The 19,563-nt window shown below is 48.5% G+C and overlaps 1 long non-coding RNA gene across 2 annotated transcripts; it reads left to right on the top strand.

Annotated features, from left to right (window-relative positions):
* Positions 1 to 356: 356 nt before the first annotated feature.
* Positions 357 to 19,502, top strand: LOC128845865 (uncharacterized). 2 transcript variants are annotated; one of them, XR_008446747.1, is made up of 5 exons: positions 357 to 733; positions 935 to 1,207; positions 1,952 to 2,248; positions 17,482 to 17,559; positions 18,661 to 19,502. It is a non-coding gene; the product is annotated as an uncharacterized LOC128845865 (long non-coding RNA). The 2 variants fall into 2 exon arrangements; XR_008446746.1 differs by having other exon boundaries at positions 17,482 to 19,502.
* Positions 19,503 to 19,563: the final 61 nt, after the last annotated feature.

Genomic DNA, 19,563 nt, shown 5'->3' with positions numbered 1-19,563 from the left:
TAACGAAGAACTCCCAACCCCGACAGGTACAGTGGACTACACAATGCAAGCGAGCCTTTAACACACTCAAGGAACGGCTCACTCAAGAACCAGTACTACGACACCCCGACTTCGTGAAAGAGTTTATACTACAGACAGACGCTTCGGAAGTCGGCCTGGGCGCAGTACTCTCCCAGGAAGTAGACGGGGAGGAACATCCCGTACTGTATCTAAGGCTTGGTCTACACTAAACACCCAAATCGAACTAAGGTACGCAACTTCAGCTACGTGAATAACGTAGCTGAAGTTCGAAGTACCTTAGTTCGAACTTACCTCGGTCCACACACGGCAGGCAGGCTCCCCCGTCAACTCCGCGGTACTCCTCTCGTCTAACTGGAGTACCGCAGTCGACGGCAAGCACTTCCTGGTTCGACTTATCGCGTCCAGACAAGACGCGATAAGTTGAACCCAGAACTTCGATTGCCAGCCGCCGAATTAGCGGCTGGGTGTAGACATACCCTAAGTCGGAAGCTGTTCCCCCGGGAAAGACATTTCTCAACGATAGAGAAAGAGGCCCTGGCGGTACGGTGGGCTATCGACGCCCTACGTTACTACCTGCTAGGGAATAGTTTTAAGTTAATCACAGATCACGCCCCTTTGCGATGGATCCACAGCATGAAAGACACGAACGCTAGAATTATGCGGTGGTACCTCGCCCTCCAGCCTTACGACTTCCAGGTGCTCCACCGACCAGGTAAGGCCCATACTAACGCCGATTTCTTCTCCAGGCTAGGGGAGGAGGGCGAAGAAACGGATCAAGGAGGGGGATCCTTAGCGCAGGGGGTGGTCTGTGAGGGGGTAGCCAAGCCCCAATCCAACTGCCGAGGCCCTAGACAGTTAGCCCTGACGGCAGAGGATCCATCACGTTCGTACGGGGTGTGTCCCAAATGCACAGAGAGTGCGAGAGGAGGGAGCATACCCCAGCCTAGGCAGGCGGCCGTGGGAGAAGAACTCTTGCGGGAAGCCCTGGTGGAGGACCAGCCCACACTCCTGGAACCGCCGAGGACTGCGACTTCTCCAGGTCGAGAGGGAGCCTCACTGTGGGAGGGACCAGCCGAGGCGGTGGACCACGAGACCCGTGGAGAATCAGGAGACCCATGGGACGCTCCAGCAGCGGAACGGATAGGAGGCAGTTTAAGGGAAGCGACGGACTGGTACGTCGGACCCGGTAAGCCTCAGCGTGTTTCGGTGGCACCCCCCCACTGAGACGGTGGATAAGCCGGGTTGCCCGTTGGCAAAGACTAATTTCCGGGACTTTGGGGCCAGTAGGCCATAGAGCCCAGTGACAAGGGCTAAGTTCCTAGACTTTGAGCCGGTAAGCCGAGCCACTGTGGGACAAAGGCTGCTTTCCGAGCTCTGGGCCATTAGGCCGGTTAGGATACCCCCGGGAGGGTTCTTAAGGGGGAGGGTGTGTGGTGGGGCGATTACCCCACACCCAGAGAGACTGGGCTGCGGCAGGCCTAGGCGTCTGCGTAGACGCGTGGCCAATCAGGAGAGGGCTTACTGGGAGGCAATCAGAAGGCAGATTGGAGCCAGCCAATCAGGGCCCGGCTTAGCCATATAAAAGTCTGCCCAGAGTAGGAGCAGTCAGTCTGTCCCAGGCCTTCAGAGGGGAAGGTCTGTCTCCAGAGCTGGGAGGCCAGCACAGGCCAGCCTGAGAGAGTGGGAGAAGGCCCCACTCCATAGCCTGCTAGGCGGCAGGCCTGTGAGGAGGAGGCCGCCTAGCGTAGCGAAGGGCTGTTGGGGAAGTGGTCCAGAGGGATAGTCAGAGGAGGAAGGAGAAGGAAGACAGTGAGACTGTTGCCCGAGGGCCTCTGGACCGGGACTCAGAGTAGTGGGCGGGCCTGAGTTCGCCCCCCCCTTTTTCCCCCTTTGTTTGCTGTGCTGCCCCACGCACAGCCACGGTCCACAGGGAGCGGCCGGTCAGAACCACACCAGGTCCTGGACTGTGAGTATCGGACTCGAGGGTGTGGGGCTGTTGTTTAACCACCCCCCCGGAAGGGGGTGTGAATGGACCAGGGAACACTGTCGGAGGGCAGTGCTCCGGAAGAGGACGCCATACGTGGAGAGCAGCGCAAACCCGCGCACCCAACGAAGGCGAGACAACAGGCGGGACGCCACCCAAAGAGGGCGCTCTACTGGCTAAAACTAATTCCCCGAGATGACCAGGAGGAGGCGCCGCAGTGGTGAGCTACTGACCCTGTCACAGGTACCTTCAGTCCTTAAACCCTGGGGAAGGGAATGTCCCTCCCCTGCTGGAGCAAGGTCTCCCTTACTCCGGTTTTCTGTTCCCCCAAAGTCTCACAGCACACATCCAAGCTCCAGTCCTCTCTCCTTCCCCCTGACTGCCTGAAGCAGGGGGTTTTATTAGGTTTCTAACAGGGCCTTAATTGATTATGGGTGCTCCAATTAACCTGTAGCAACCCTCCCTAGTCTACAGGGAACCACGTCTTAATTAACCTAGGGTTTATATACTTCCCTTCTACCACTTCCCACTGCTCCCTGGCCCTCCTGTATTACACCCTTTAGAAAAAGGTTTCTGAGGTAAAGGCAATTGTGAATTCACAATTTTTTGTGTGACTGTTCTCCAATATTTGCTTAAATGTTGCTGTTGCCATGAACTTTCCTGCCACTAAACTCATTCCCTAGGATCCTGACAGAGAGCAAAGATAAACAGGCTGCAGGAGTGAGTCCTATCCATTTAAAAAGTCAAAAGAATATTCACTGACAAACTTTTGCAATAATTGCCCTGATCTCCTCAAGAACTGGAACAAAAAGAACAAAAGAAGACTGAACTCCCTTGTCATTCGGCTGGTCTGGTCTGGGAATGCTGTGGAAGGTCATGATGACACTACCCAGAAGGAACAAGCACCCTGTGTTAAAAGTCAGCTTGAGTTTTCCTTGTCTCTGTAAAGAGCTGGAGTGTCTGGAACTAGTAGCAGGTTATTTTTAGCATCTTAGCCTATTTTGCAGCTCCCAAGAGCACAAAACCTGGATTCTTGCCTCCACTTTTCTTTGATTTTGCTCTGTCTGCACTTCTGTTTGCATCAGTAGGAAGCCAGTATGTGCATGTAGATTCTCATGTCACCTCCATTCTGATGTAACAAAAATAACATCTGCAGACTATTATTATTTGTCTTATAGCAGTGCCTAGAAGCTGTAACCAAAATCAGGGCTCCATTGTGCCAGGTGCTGTACAAAGATGGAGGAAGAAGCCATCCCCACCTTGAAGATCTTAGTCTAACTAGCCAAAGGAAGTATTATATTATCCCTATTTTTATAGCTAGGTTACTGGGGCACAGAGACTTACCCAACATCAGACAGTCTGTGGCGACCACCGTGGGGGATGATCTCCTCGCAGAGCCCCTGCTACACAACCCCCAGCTCTGTGTGCAGGTAACGGAGTCCCCCGCGGTGTGCCAGAGATTGGTCCTGGCAGAAGTCACCAGAGTCGGAGACCTCCTGGACTATGACTGGGGAGACTGGCTGGATCCCCTGATGCTCGCTTGGCACATGAGGCTCTCCAGGCTTCGTACACCCCAGTGTGTATTTCAGGAGGTGAGGGCCGCTTTGCTGCCCGCTGCTCGGGCCTACCTCGACCGGGTCCTGCGAGAGGGCACACCCCACCCCACTCTCCACCCCAGGCCCTCCGGACCTTGTCATCGGGCCCCTGCCCCTTCACAGTGAGCCAGCTGCACGACTTGCAGCCGATTTGTTTCCAGACCGCGCCAAGGACACATCTATACATGCTCATACTCCACACCCTTCGCTTCCTCACCCTTGCGTCCCGCCCCGACACAAAGTGGCGGGACTTCCTGCCACCTCTAGAGGGTGAGGAGCCCCAGTGTGCCAGCCTATACTCTAGCCTGATCCCGAGGCCTGACGGGGATATCAGTTGGCGGCTCCTTCAAGGGGCCGTGAGCACGGGCATGTACTTGGCGCGGTTCACCCCTGTCCCGGACACCTGGCCATTCTGTGGCATGAGGGAGACCCTGGCACACGTTTACTTGGAGTGCGCCAGGTTGCAGCCCCTATTCCGGCTCCTCTTAGACATCCTGTTATGTTTTTGGTTGCACTTTTCCCCTCATCTCCTTATCTATGCACTCCCCATCCGTAGCCCCACAAAGTCACGGGACCTCCTAGTCAACCACCTCCTAGCCCTGGCTAAAATGGCCATCTATAAAACCAGGGAGAGGAGGTTGGCTGACGGGGTCTCCTGTGACTGTGGGGCCTATTTCCGATCCCCTGTCCGTTCATGTATCCAGGCAGAATTCCTCTGGGTGGTGTCCACTGGCTCCCTTGAAGCCTTTGAGGAGCAGTGGGCACTATCCGGGGTTCTCTGCTCAGTGTCCCCATCAGGTTCCCTTCGTTTAGTCCTGTGACCTCACTCCTGTCTCTGTTATTTCATTAGTTTTTCCCTGGAATCGCTTGGCTTCCAGGTCCTGTGGATCCTCCCCTTAGGCGGTGGGGAGGTCCTTTAGCAGTGGGCGGGCTCCACCCATCCACTTCCTGGATCCCAATAGGATCAGACAGATTATCTCTGGCTGAGCCTGGAACTGAATCCATATCCCCGAGTTCCTGTCCAATGCCTTAATCACAAGACTAACCTTCCTCGCAGGCATCAGACACACAGTTACTGTATAAATCACACACAGACTAGAACTCTTGCCTTCAGCACCAAACAATGTAGGCCTCCATTATTTGCACTAAAGGAGAACTCCTTTACATTGCTACCTACAGCAGCTCTGTCATCCATTTTATAGACTATAGCCACTAGACTAGAGAGTGACATGGCTAAAAGCCAGTCCTTTCCACTGCTCTGGGGCATATGCCCATGAAAGAGCCAAGAGAGTGAGGGAGGTGCCGGCAGGCAACTTGAGTCCTAGAGCAGGCTTGCTAAATGAACCAACCAGAGGCACCTGGGGCAGGGAAGGAACCTCGACCAGCTGGTTCCTCATAAGAGAGCTGAAGTCAGCTCTGAGCATGGTAACTGCAAGTTGAGCCTCAGAGTAGGTCACTGCCTAAGAACCGATAAAGACCCTATTTGTTCACCCAGGCTCTGAGGTAAGAGTCAGGCCCTGGGGCAGATAGCCATCTGTCTTGGGTGGTTTTGACATAACAATTCCTGCATCTTGGCAGGGGGTTAACGATCCTTTCGGTCCCTTCTAACCCTATGGTTCTAGTGTTCAAACCATTCATGTATACAGATAGGAACTAATCCACCAAGTGTGGAAGTAACACAAGGGTTAGAGGCTGGTAACCAGATTTTGGTCTGTTGCTTCAGGTACACTGCTCTGTGTGTCTTGGGGCTCTCCTGTTCATCTGGAACCCATCTTTGTTGCTCTCTGACTGTGAAAGCAGAAGATTAGAGATGGGCCAGGATCAAAACCCTAGATCCATCTCCCACAAACTTTGCAATTCAAACCCCATTTCAACAGAACACTGCGTAGGGTGACCAGATGTCCCGATTTTATAGGGACAGTCCCGATTTTTGGGTCTTTTTCTTATATAGGCTCCTATTACCCACCCCACCCCTGTCCTGATTTTTCACACTTGGTGTCTGGTCACCCTAACACTGCGTGAATATTGTGGGGGAATGGCAACAAACAGCTATAGTTGCAGGCTGTCCTGTGAGTGAAGTGTGGTGAAATCCTCCATCATTGTACAGCAGAATCTTGGATTATTCCTAGAGGGAGCCGCACAGAAACACTCCCGCCTGTCCTTCAGGAGTGAATGGATTCTCTTCTCTCTCTACAGCTGTTTTCAGACACGCTTACTGGGGAGAGGGTGCAAAATGTCAGAATTTCAGAGCAAAGAATGTTAGTCAACAACTGAAACTACATTAAAGAGCCAGCCCACGATTGCACCGAACAGAAATATTAACCTCCAACATAAGAGATGTGCCCCCTAAAGAGAAACTAGCATGACTCATGGTTTGAGAGCAGACAGCTTGAAGTTGCTTAGTCCTTTATTAGAACTGTTTTTCTCCTCTGTGAGGAGGACAGAGGCAGGTTCTCCTCGATATTCATTGCACAGAGCGACTGCCATATCCTGAACACAAGTATGAGAAGGAGCTGAGTTGTTTTGGTCTCTGCTGTACTTGACTGCGACACGCACTAGCCTGGAACAAATGGTCAGGCACTAGCAGAAACAAAACAGCCTGAGGAAGATTTCTCAGTAGTAGGCAAATTATTGCAAAAGGCACCTTCCAGCTAGGAGGAATATCCAGAAAAACAATGGAGTTCAGCATAATAACAGCCTCTGCTGTTCTAATCCTGCAGTTCACTTGCTATGCCCCAAGTGGAAGAAACCTCAGTGCATTGGAGAAGTCCCCTTAATGCTAAGTAACACCACCAATTCCTTCCAAAAATCAAACTTCCACCTATTCTGTGTGCCATAGCCAGGGATGGGAAATAGGGGCAGCCCTAGGTTCTATGGGCATTTACACAATAAAACTTGTGGGGCTTCAAGCAGACTTCTGTTAGCCCTGTAGAATGGCTGTGGGGGAAGTGGCTGATGGTGGGCACTCCATATCAGGGCATAGTGACAGGAGCGGCGCCAGGATTTTTGCCGCCCTAGGTGGCAGCGCTCCTCCTCTGAGCATTTGGCGGTGGGGGTCCTTCCGCTCCGCATCTTCGGGGCACTGCGGCGGCGGGTCCCAGAGCGAGTGAAGGACCCGCCGCCGAATTTCCGCCGAAGACCCGGAGCGGAAGGACCCCCGCCGCCGAATTTCCGCCGAGGACGGCAAAATGCCGCCCCCCAAATCCTGCCGCCCTAGGCAACCGCCTAGGGTCGCCTAGTGGAAGCGCCAGCCCTGCATACTGAGCATTATGGGGTGTTTAAGTGGCCAGCCTCTACCTGTTGGCTGACTCCAGAAGCACAGGCTTTGATCGGTCATGGTCAGAAGCTAACTGAGTGTGGGCCTCGCACCCAGCATGAACCATTCAGGCCCAGCTCCCGCATCATGCATGATCATTCTCTGCTCTGAGCTTACGGACCCCCCTCTAAAGCTGGATAGGCAACAGCCTCAGACCCATTCACTGTTGTGCTACTTCCTTGTCAGGTTGCTGGGAGCAAACGCTGCAAGTCTGATGTGCAGGAGGTGGTGTTTTCAGCCCTGCAGCTTCTGGGATACTGTGCTTCCATGAGTAGTGGTATTGCTGGTTTCCATGAGTAGAGGTATTTTTAGGAAAACCAAGGCTCCATGCAGGAAGCTGGCATTAAATTACCCAAACAGGTCTGTTTACAAATAAATATTTAGTGTGTCCTTTGAAAGCCTGAGGCTTTTATAACAACCAGTCAGTAACTTTAACTGGCTTTTATTTAAAGCGGCCTAGTTAAAGGGCCAAAGCCTCAGGAGAGCATTGACACAGGAATGCTTGGCAAGTACTTCAGGTAGAAGCATCTACTCTGCAGTTAGTCCTGTAAATCTGAGCTAGCCCTGGCCTCTAGAACCAAGCCACAGAAAGGAAAACCAAGCAGCAGAATCAATCAGGGATCTGCAATGAAACCACCTGGTAATGGAAATGGACCATAGTGGCTGAACCTCTGCTCTCAACCTGCTCCAGCTGAGATGAGCTCAGTCAAGGGGAGACTGTTACCCGAAATTGGGCCAGCTAGTAAGCTTAGGGAGGAATAATGACCCACCAGAGTTTGGCAGAAAGCAGCACGTTTATTATACTTATAGCTAAGCTCAAAAGAAAGTGGGGGGTCACACTCACACTCACATACTCACGCTCCCAGGACACGCACAGCACTGGAGATGTCAGGATCCTTCAAGGTAAGCATACCATCCATTGCTGCGCTGTGGGATAATGAAGGTAAGTCTTCCCGAGGCATGATGGAATGCAACCCAGGCCATATGCTCAGGAGTGCACTCACAAGCTTGTACCTCCCATGAAGGCCCCTTCCCCTTTTAAGGACCTGCTCCTCATGGCCTGCGACTAGAGATGACTTGGCCGGGCCTGGTTGGTCACACTCTACCACAGGCAGTGTCCATGCATTGGGTGTGTGAGTGCTGCCTAATTAGAGTCCCAGACACCTTGTCTACATGGTAACTCTTTTGATCTTTCAGCTGTTCAACCAGCCCATTCATCCCACCAGCATTCCAGGAGGGAGGGGGAAAGCCACTTCACAGGTATTCAAAGAGGGAGAGGAGGGGGGTGGGGAAGTGTAACAGACCTTTGAGCATACAGGTTATACGTAGCATACAGATCACTGATGCTCCTACAACAGAGACAATCCCCCACCAAGACCAGCTCAGCATGGCTCCTGCAGCTCAGCGGGGGGGGGGGGGGGGGGGGAAGACTCCCAGCATAACTGCGCTGAGGGGTTTACCTTTGGTTCACCTGCATGTAAAGCTGCCGCATAGAGAACCACATGGGTCTCAGCTTTATTATTGGCTATGGTAATGTGTGAGGCACACAGTAAATCCACCTTTGTGTGAAGCCTTAAAATAATGGGTTACACCTGCCCCTAAGTGCCTGGCTCCCACACAGGGCTTTAGATCAGATCCTGTGAAGTTAAGGGAAAGCCTCCCATTGGCTCCAAGAGAGTCTGGAGTTGCCATGTAATGCAGAAAACAGCTGTAACATTCCAGTGCCCACATACTGCAGCTGGTGCATTTCTGTAGATCATGTACTTTCTGTCTGTGTCTGAAAGAGACAGCTTCACTTCTGTGGCACCTGTTCACAGAGGGATGCTGGCTGTAAGGACCCTTCTCACAGCAGGTGGCTAAGTGCAGGGTGGTGCCTCACACGGCAGCACCTATGAACTGTGCGTGAGGGACACAGGATCAAGTTTATTAACCCCTTTTTTCCAGAACATCAAAGGTCAAAAGCAATTCGGGGCCTAGTACGGAACCGTGAGGCAACCTTTTGTTGTGATGAAAATTAACCATCTCATTCCCATTCTGTTTTCTGTCTCCGAGCCAGTTTTTGGTTATGACAATACTTTGCCTCTCACCGCATGACTTCTTTAGAAGCCTCTTGTGTGGCTTTTGGAAGTCCAAGTATATTACATCAGCTGGTTCTCCTTTGTTCACTACTTTATTGGCACGTTCAAAGAATTCCCATAAGCTAGTGGCTCCATTCACCGGAGCCTTCATCTTATCGCTGCTAGCAGAATCTCGTTCGCCCCAGCCCAGTCTAGCCTAACTTACCTTAAATGAAGCTGGGTTATCTTTTCCTCAGGATATAACCCTTGACCCCTCATCTTCATTTTGCATTAGTTCAAGACCCTTCTCTGCTCTGGAGTGTCAGAGTTTCAATACAGCAGAGTTCTTTGAACCAGATTTGCATCCCCACTTCCCCATATGGGTTTTCCCTAGTGTCTCTTTTCCTTCCTCTCTGAGGGAATTCAGAACTGGGTCCTATGGATCCTGATCAGCAGGGAGCACTTTGGTTAAGAGTGACACATCTCTTCTTGCCAACTCATGGTCAGGGAGAGGGTGCTGACAAGCTCTCTTCAGTTGGAAGGATGCATTGGTCAGAACTGGACCTATGGGGTAGGGGGGGAGATGAGGCATCCTATAAGATGCCTCGAGACAAACGTTACCAAACTTCTGCTGGCCTGTTGTGAGATGATGGCAACATTTCTGCCATTATTATTCTATCTGAGGGTTTTATCCTACTGCCCATCACCACAGTATCTGAGTGCCTTCCCCATAGAATTAGTAGTAATAGCTAATCATTTCCTCTGAGCTGTTCTGTAGGGTCCAGCCTCAGTACAAATACACGAAGGGGAAGGCAGCTTGTTCTGCACTTACTATTCCCATTTGCAGTGATGACTTCTTCCAGGCAGAGATTCTGCTCTAGGTGCCATGGTGAATCACCTGTTATTGTGTAAACCTGCTGAGGACCATCCCAACCCAGAGCAAATCAATTTTCCACAACTTTTAGAAGCACCAAAACCCATCTACATAAATTGATATGTATGGTTATTTCTGTCCTGCTCTTATTGTGAACTCAGCAGCCACGTTTTAAAAAAGCCTCCCAGGATGAGAACTTGCTCAGTGAATGAACCTCAGCCTGGAAGAAATGTACATCCTGCTGTAACTCCTCAAACTCCTGGAGCTCTACACATCCAAGGGATCAGAAACTGAGATGATGTGCAGCTGAGAGCAGAATTTTGTGCATACAAAATAATTTAAAAAGTGAGCCCAAACCAAAAGGCCAGATCCAAATTAACCCTCTGGTCAATGTGTGACACAGGCTACTTCAGTAGCTGATACACAGAGGTTAATGGGTCTCCAGGTGTGTGGATTTACTCCTTTTGATGCAAGAGGTCAGAGCTAATGCTTTCAGTGCTGACCGTCAGGCATTGAAACCCCACTCTCAGCCCAAATTGAGTCAGTTGTACAAAACACCTGAATTATGGAAGTTCAAAATATGGATCCAAATTTTGAAACTCAAGAAAGAGAGGCTGTTGGAATGTTCAAAAAGACCTACCTTCTGAATTCTTTAGGGCCAACACAGCTGACATCATAAGAGCCCATCCCCATAGAATATTTGATTTGATATTCTTGGCACTGACTTTTAATGGTAAAACAATATTTTAAATAGGGTTACCATACTTAACAAATAAAAAAAAGAGGACCCTCCACGGGATCCTGGCCCCGCCCATTTCCCACCCCAACCCCGCCCTAACTCCGCCCCCTCCTCCCTCCCACTCCCAGCCATGCGAAAAGGGCTGCCCGAGCGCTACCGGCTTCACGGTTTGCCGAGCAGCCCCCAGACCCTGCGCCCCCGGCCGGCGCTTCCCCAGCGCAGCTGGAGCCCGGGAGGGGAAGCGCCCAGCCGGGGGCACAGGGTCTGGAGGCTGCCCGGCAAACCGTGAAGCCGGTAGCGCTTGGGCTTCGGGCAGCCCCCATGCCTCCGAACCCTGCGCCCCCAGCCGGGCACTTCCCCTCCCGGGCTCCGGCGGCGCAGGGTCCGGAGGTATGGGGGCTGCCCAAAGCCTGTAGCGCTCGGCTCTTAAACAGAGCCAAAGAGTCAGGGGAGGAGCAGAGCCGCCGCGGCCAGAGGCTCTGCTCCTCCCCTGACTCTTCGGCTCTGTTTAAGAGCCGAGCTGCCCCAGCGCTACCAGCTTCGGGCAGCCCCCATGCCTCCGGACCCTGCGCCGCCGGAGCCCGGGAGGGGAAGTGCCCGGCCGGCCGCTGGGGTCCGGAGGCAAGGGGGCTGCCTGAAGCCCATAGCGCTCGGCTCTTAAACAGAGCCAAAGAGTCAGGGGAGGAGCAGAGCTGCCCCGGGAGAGGAAGTGCCGGGCCGGCATTTTCCTGGACATGTTCGGCTTTTTGGCAATTCCTCCCGGACGGGGGTTTGAGTGCCGAAAAGCCGGACATGTCCAGAAAAAACTGGACATATGGTAACCCTATTTTAAAACCCTCAGAGAATCAGGTTCACTCACTATCTTTTCTTGTAAAGTCCAGGATAAGATTAAATTTAAGTATTTCTAGGCATGACCTGGGCAGAATGCCACAGAATCACTTAGTAATGTGGCAGTGTAATAATGAGGCAAGCTAATTCTCAAACCATCATTGCTTTGCCAGCTATCACTCATATTTCTATATAGAAGGTAAGAGGTGGGGAAATTACATCTGTAGTGGATGAGTCTGTAGTTGTGGAACTGAGTCTGAATTACCCACCAGCTGAAGCGTTATTGTGTTTTGCCAAAATGACTGATTAAAATTCAAATGCATTAAATTCCACCTGTCACTTCCACCATCGCCTCCATCTGTGACAATGCCTGTGGCATGAGTGGGTATGAATGAAGGAAGCAGTTTGTCTGCATAATCCTATGCTCACATTCAACCACACGCTGCTCACCCCCACACCCAATATATTGCGCAAAACGTCTGCAGTTTTTTTAAACTAAGACTTTATGGGTCAAACTTCCAAAAACAACCTATAATTTTTCACCCACAAGCAGGATAGATGTTTAACTGCCTGATTTGCAACCATGAACTTTATTTGTGGGTGCAAAATCTGTTACTTAAACTCTCACATGATCATTTATGGCTCTGACTTCCAGATTTCTCTTTCTCTGTATGGATGTAACATTTGGAGCTGGGTAGAGCCATGTGGACCATTCAGGTCTATGCACTGCACCTTTGTGTCTGCTTGTTCCAAATCTGAGGTTCTCCCCCTCACCCCCATTTCTCCAGCTCTCTTGTCCCTAATCCTGCCCAATTCCCCTCCTTTCTTCCAAGCCCTTTTCTCCAGTTAATACCACGTTCCCTTAGTGACTCAGCCAGCTCAGCATTCTTCCAGCCTTATTTTTCCTCTCTGGCATCCTGTCCCATCCATACCTACCCTCTGCCCCATCTTCCTCCAGCTTCTCTTCCCCTCTCTCTGTCTGGTTCCACCCTGATTTCCCAGCCTGCAGTGCTGCAGAATATCACAGGCTGTGGGGACATGTTGTTCCTGTGATATTTCAGTGAAGTGGATGTGGAAACACCTGCTCTTGGTAGTAACAGCATTTTCTATCTGAAGGCATTTTCCCCCTCCCCCATGCTGGGTGCTGAGCTGGTACATTTCAATGGGGAAAAGTCACCAAAATAAAATTACCTGGATCCCAAACAGGCTGGGATCTAGTCCATGTTTCAGTAGATCACGTGGGATCTGAGGGAAGGAATTTAATCCTGATTTAAATAATGTCTATTCACCCATCTCTCCTGATTAAATCACAGATCAGGATGAACAGTGCACAGTGGAACAGGAAGTGGTGGGCACAGCCATAGTTTGGTGAAATGGCACAGTCACTCTCAAAGGCTGGGAGCCCCTGAAATAGAGGATCTTGCCCATATTTATAGTTGCCAACTGGGATAATAGAGTGAACTGCGAGGCAGCTGGAGTGGAGCTTAATGTGCTCTTACCCTTTGGGAAAAGATTGACTAGACAAATGTGAGAAGAAAAGGAAACAGTGAGGAAAAAACAAGCAACCTGAGGCTCGCAGGCCAGTGTCTCATTACTGACACACTCAGCTTCGGCTCTCTTTAGCTAGTAGCTTAGCACCTTTGTGGCCTTGTTCTTGACAGCTAAAGAAAGAGAGAGATGTGTGAACCCAAGTCACAACTGGCTATTAAGATAGGACAGAAGACTAGCAAATCGTGAAAGCTGCAGCCATTGCTTCAAGGGGGTGTGTGTATTTGGAACAAGAGGGTACCACATAGCATAGAATTCTGATGGCCTAGTTAGCAAGGCTGTTTGAGACACAGCAGCAAGGCTAGGGAGCAGTGCGCACATCTGGCTGGGACATTAATAAACTGAATACTACTCTAACAAAGGTCAGGTGAAGGCCATTCTGGCTGCTTTCATAACGATGTACAATTTCCTATGGATAGTGCAATTTCACGTAGATTGTAAGCGCTGATATTGATAAAGAATCATGGAAAAGGGGAGGGTTGGTCTCTCGGCGGTAAGGCTCTCAGCACATCTGCATTCAGTTCCTTGCTCTGTCACCCACAAAATTTGTGACCCTTGGGCAAGTCATTTAAACGCTCTGTGCCGCAAGCTCTCCATTTGTATAATGGGGATAATAACTTCCTTTCTTCTGCTCTTTGTCTTGTCTATTTGTACTGCCAGCTCTTTGGGGCAGGTCACAAGAGGTCTGTACAGAGCCTAGCACACCGGGACTTCAATCTTGGTTGGGCTTCTAGGTACTATTGTAATACAAATAATGAATAAATGCAAATGTCTGCGGCTATATAATAAAGTTCATTAAACAACATTAATACAGGGAAAGTTACTTTTTTAGCTAGAGGTGTCACTCTTTGATCTTTGTGTCACTGCATCGCAGTATCATCTCGGGTATTGATGCAACCTCATGAGAGACGTGTAGAATCAGCCACAGCTGCATCTGTGGTCCTGGAGAGCTTTGTGTGGCTTGAATGGCACTGGTTTTGAGTATGCAGTGATGATGGCCTTATGTCAGCCTTTCCTAGTGGAGGGGGAAGCAGTATGACCAGACTGTAGAGCCCTGGAAGCTATTTGTCATTGATGTTGCTATATTTACTCTGGGCGGATTCATTGTGGCATATCTTTACTACCTTACTGGGAGGAGTTGCCTAACAACTGCGTTTGAGCTCCCCAACTTAATTAACATGTGGATTCTTTTTTGAGCAAGTGGTGGGAGGACAAGGAAGAAGAACAACAAACACAAACAATGATGGTTTATTTACAAACAGCAGTACACAGACCTCTAGGGGAGAGGAAAGCAGCAAATCCTCTCACCCTTGCATACAAAGATCATCTCCTAGGCTGTTCCAGAGATCTAAGACTCAAGGTAAAAATACAAGCTACATAATTACTGGGAAGAGAAGAAGCCAGCAGGAAAAATCCAGCCAGTGCTTACCATATTCAGCTAGTCAGAGACTGCTTTTGTCGAGGAATCAATAGATTAGCCAATTTCACTAAAGCAGCCTTAGTTGAGGTTCTTAGTGACTTGGATGTGCTAAATCTCAGTGTTAAACTGGGCACAGTTGAGAGAGAGCAGATAATCTACAACTAGTCATACAACCGACCACACGACTCTTCTTCCTTGCCTATCCTCAGACTCCATATGTTGCAGTACTGTCCTTTTTATCTATCCAGGCTGATGGAGAAGGAAACATTTGAATCTATTAGAAACGTTTGGTTCCATTGTGAATCTTTTTTCCTTGCACACATAGCCCATAGCCTAGATCTCCTCAAGGCATCTGGATCAGGGCATTACCTTTCTGATCTATCTGTCCTTTTCACATGTCACTGATGCAACTTTGCCTCACATTAGGTGGACTTTTTAAAAAAAATTTTAAGAATTTATTTATTTTGAGCTGGACCCATCTGACTTGTCTAATGCTGAACAGGATTCCATGTAACCATCACAGCAGCATGCTGCTGGTGGAGGTCATGCTCCACAAAGCACAGCTTAGGCAGGGCCCTACCCTGAGGAGCAAACCTTCAAACATGGGCAGATAGCATATAAACAATTCTAAAGATAAGGCAGGAGTGGGAGAGCAGACAGCTGGTTTGGTCAATGGAAGGCTGAAAGGAAAGAAGAAGTGGAGCTAAAGGAGAAAAGTGTCAATGGAGACTGCATGGTGCACAGGCAGAAAAGCTGCTATTCCAAGCATAGGGGGCATGAAGTTGACAATGGGAAAGGGGGAGCAGTAAGGAGATAAGAGCAGGCAGGGTAAAGAGCCCAAGATGGGACTTTGGGCTGAGAAGCTGTGCAGAGCCTTAATATGAGGACAAGGGACTTGAATTTGATCTGAAAAGGGAAAGGAAGCCTGTGAAGGGAATAGACAAGTATAGGAAGGGAACATGTCTGGAGCAGCATGAGAGGAAGATTATTTGGCTGCTATGTTTTGGGAAATAATAATACCAAGCTGTCACAGAGCAGGTCACTGATAGATCTCAAAGCACTTTACAAAGGAGGGAAGTAGCATTATCCCTATTTTACAGATGGGAAAACTGAGGCAGAGAATGGGAAAATCAAGGTTCCCCAGCAAGTCAGTGGGAGAGCTGGAAATAGAAGCTAGATCTTCTGAATGCCAGTCTGGTTCACTATCCAGTAGGTAACACTGTCTCTAGATTAGATAGTAGTAAAAAGGAAACCTCAGAGGGTTTACAGCACTCTAGATGACCAAACCATGGGCCTGGGGATAAACTCATTCCTTATTCTAACATGTTAGATGTAAGCGTTAAATAAATAGAAATCAGCTCCCATCATTTTTAGGCAGCTTCTGTGCCTTGGAACCTGGAAGTAGTTTTTGTCTCATAGATGTCTCTAGCTCATCGCATTGAATCTGTTGCCAAGACTGTAGACAGGAACTGTCTAACAGCTTCAGTGTACTGGAATTTCTCACTATTGCTGCTTCTAAGGTCTTGCTTGGTACTGTTGCAATGCCTTGTTAAAAATATGGTAACATGTTCCTCATAGTTTTTCTTCCATCCAGAACTCAGCACCTGGCTTCATCACTCTGCCCAATAAGTTCATTCTGCTCTTTCTGTTGTACTGTCTGTCTTTGAAAATGGAATTTAAATTGCAGTTCTGCTGTGAAAAGTGTCTGTGAAAGTGTCATCATGGGGTTCCATGTTTTATTGTCATGCAGTGACTCCAGCTTAACTTATTTTCAGTTTTTCAAGTAAAAAAGTCTCTCTTCTAGCTGCCAACCCTGCAAACTCAGCCTGGGATCTGACAATCAAGCCAGCCTCTTTCCTTCTTGTGCATCACCAGTAATAAAGGTTCTGCAGGCCACTGCAAGCCAATTATCCTTAGTGGAACTTCAATGGAGGCAGGATAAGGCCCTTAATTTTGTTGGCAGTTTTAGACAGTCAGAGGTATCAATATAACACACAGTAATATTTATGTTGCTTATTGCATCTGTAAATAAATACAGCATCTACAAGCATCAGCCACAGAGAGGTTACATCCCAGCCCCAGAGATCTAATGGTGTCTAGAGCAGAAATGTGCCCTCTGAAGTTTTGTAGTTTGTCTCGAGCATTTCAGAGGAGGAAATGCTGCAGGCACTAATTCTGCTGCATTTAGTTGTAGTAGAGGACTTATCAGCATGTATTTTTTTTCCCAAGAACACCCTAGGCTCTGAACTGCATTTGCAGTCGCAAAGACACGTGTGCAGTTTAATTGTGATGGCAGTTGGTTACCGCGGAGAGTGGATGGAATGAATATGCTGGTGAGGTTTTTCTTTGTGCCACCAGGGAAGACTGTCTAGTACTAGTGGACCAAGTTAACAGCAAAGGATGTGCCTCCATCTCCTTTTCCATCTGAGGCTATAGTCAACCAGAAAGGATTTCTCCATATTATGGGCTTTCACGTAAATGGGAGTAAATGATGCAATTATGCCTACGCTGCTTTTGAGCTTCCTGAGTGAGCAATGTTTAGCTCCGAGGGACAGCTGGTACTTTTGATCTAGAGCCAGTAATTCTGGAGCGGGTTTGCCAGAAGATAAACTCAGGAAAGTAGCCTTTGGGAAATGGTCTAAAACTCGCTCCACTGTTTATGTAGCACCCCAAATTCCAATCCAAGTCTTTTAAAGCAGATGCCATACGTTGGATGAAAATAAAATTAAAGAATGAAAGTTAGCTTAAGTTCAGTTAAGGATATGTATATGTGTTGTAAAGAAGGCCCCAATCAGCAAGTAAAAAAGCCATGAGAATGATAAGTAATATTACTTGTAGTGGGGGAAGAATGTCATTTTGAAAGTAATTAATAAATACAGAGCTGCATTAAGAAGACTATCTTAAAAGAAACAAGCCCAAACCTTCCCATTGTTCTGCTGGTAAGGGTGGGGTGGGGGGAGAGACAAAAAAGGAAAGACCTTGAGGAAAAAGGAGGCTGTACATATTATCCAAATTAAGACTGGAAATAAGGGTGAACTGTCTCAAATTGGTTTTTAGCTGAAGTCAGTAATTGGCAATGACATCACTTGTTTTTTAAAGAGTTCGTTGCTAATGCCTGCCTGCCGACGTTGGAGCCGACCAATATGGTCTAAGCACTCCCGAGGGTTTAGCCCATTTGTAAGTATCTTGATCAAATGCTTATAAATATTTGCATCCGAAGAAGTGGGTATTCATCCACGAAAGCTCATGCTCCTATACGTCTGTTAGTCTATAAGGTGCCATAGGACTCTTTGCTGCTTTTATAAATATTTTGTTACTCATGGAGGATAGGTCCATCAATGCTATCAGTCAAGATGGGCAGGAATTGTGTCCCTAGCCTCTGTTTGCCAGAAGCTGGGAATGGGCAACTGGATGGATCACTTGATGATTACCTGTTCTGTTCATTCTCTCTGAAACATCTGGCATTGGCCACCATCAGAAGACAGGATACTGGGCTAGATGGACCATTGGCATGACCCAGTATGGCTGTTCTTATATTTGGATGTACTAAATTGCTTATTAGCCTTTTTCTGCATGTTTAGAGCAATTGTATAAATACCATTTGGCCTTTGGATTTAATAAAAGAATTTATGGTTAAATTGGTTTTGGTGATTGCCCATATCAAAAATTCCACCACCACAAAACTGGCTTGAGCTAGAAGTTAGAGCAGGATGCAGAGCCCTCATATCTTCTTTAATTGTTGGCTGGAGGGTCCCCCTATTTCAGTAGGAGCACTGCTATGGTTCCGCTGCATTGTTCCAGACTAAGGGAGTCATCTGCTTGCTTGTGAACAAGAGCTAAGGGAAAAGACCCTCTTTCAAGTCTATTTTTACCTTCCTATCAATGATTAGGGGAAATCATTTGATTGTGTATGCATTCTGCCTGGAACCACAGGACCTTCAAACAGTCATTTCAGTGCCTGAAAAGACTTAGGCATATGGGGCAAAAAACCACATTTCTGGTGATGAATGGTGGCAGGGCAGTAGGTGTATTTTAATGCAGGGAACTAAGTGCTATCCAGGGTTAGTTTGGTGCAGACTCCTTCAAGAAGGCTGAGAGCACCCTTTTGATGACTAACTGGAGATAATTCTTGACAAACATGTAAGTTTGTGGAAGGGAAGGAGATGTGAATTGGTCTGTTGCTGTGTGCAGGAGGTATGAATGGCATTCTTTGTCTTGATGTTAGAAACACTGTACTGAGAGCAAAGGGGTCTCAATGTTCTCTTTGGTCGACAACAGCTTTTTGAGTTGCCTGGCCAGAGCCATCCTGCCACCCATGGGGAAAGTGAACACTGCCATCCCCGGCTGGAACCAACAGCCAACTGCAACCAGACATCGCCATCGCCAACGAGGATGGGAAGAAGACCTTCATGGTGGACGTCACAGTGCCCTTCAAGAACAGGACCCCGGCCTTCTGCGATGCCCGAACTCAAAAGCTGGAGAAATATACTCCTCTAGCTGAAACCTTGAGAGCTAAGGGTTACCCAGGTTCAGACACATGCACTGATCGTCAGAGCCTTGGGCACATGGGACCCCAGTAACGAGCAAGTGTTGTGGGAATGTGGAATCAGTCAACGCTACACTCGGCTGATGCGGCAACTCATGGTGTTGGACGCCATCAGATGCTCGAGGGACATCTACAAAGAACATGTCACTGGACATCGGCAATACCAGGAGGGATGAGCTGGAGTGCCGATAAGAAGTACAGTGGGGAAAGTAACTGAAATACTTCCCTCATGGATTGTATTTTCTAAATGGACAACCTACCCTAAATTCTCAATTACTGAGGGACAATCTTCACCCATTGCTATATTTGCTTTCCACAACCAACTCTCTGTATGAACTTTTTATGAGTTGTGTACTCAAATACTTGGATGCTAATATCTAAATTGTATTCTTAAATGCATTCACCTAAATTTGGGTTATTGCTAATTATGCACTATATGTTTCTTATGACTTTAAAAACAAACTTTGTATTTGTGGATAATCTAAGCCCTATACCCAGATGTACAGACACTCGTTTCTCAACCTGTGTATTATATAATTTTAACATTAACTTTAATAAAATTTTTAGTTCTTACCTTGCAGCCTCTGCTACTGTACTTAAGGAATATGCATCCAATAAGATGTACAGTGCAGAAA

This window comes from Malaclemys terrapin, chromosome 12 (assembly GCF_027887155.1).
Source record: "Malaclemys terrapin pileata isolate rMalTer1 chromosome 12, rMalTer1.hap1, whole genome shotgun sequence".
Taxonomy (NCBI): domain Eukaryota; kingdom Metazoa; phylum Chordata; order Testudines; family Emydidae; genus Malaclemys; species Malaclemys terrapin.
The sequence above is the reverse complement of the archived record's forward strand: the minus strand, read 5'-3'. Positions and strand labels throughout refer to the sequence as shown.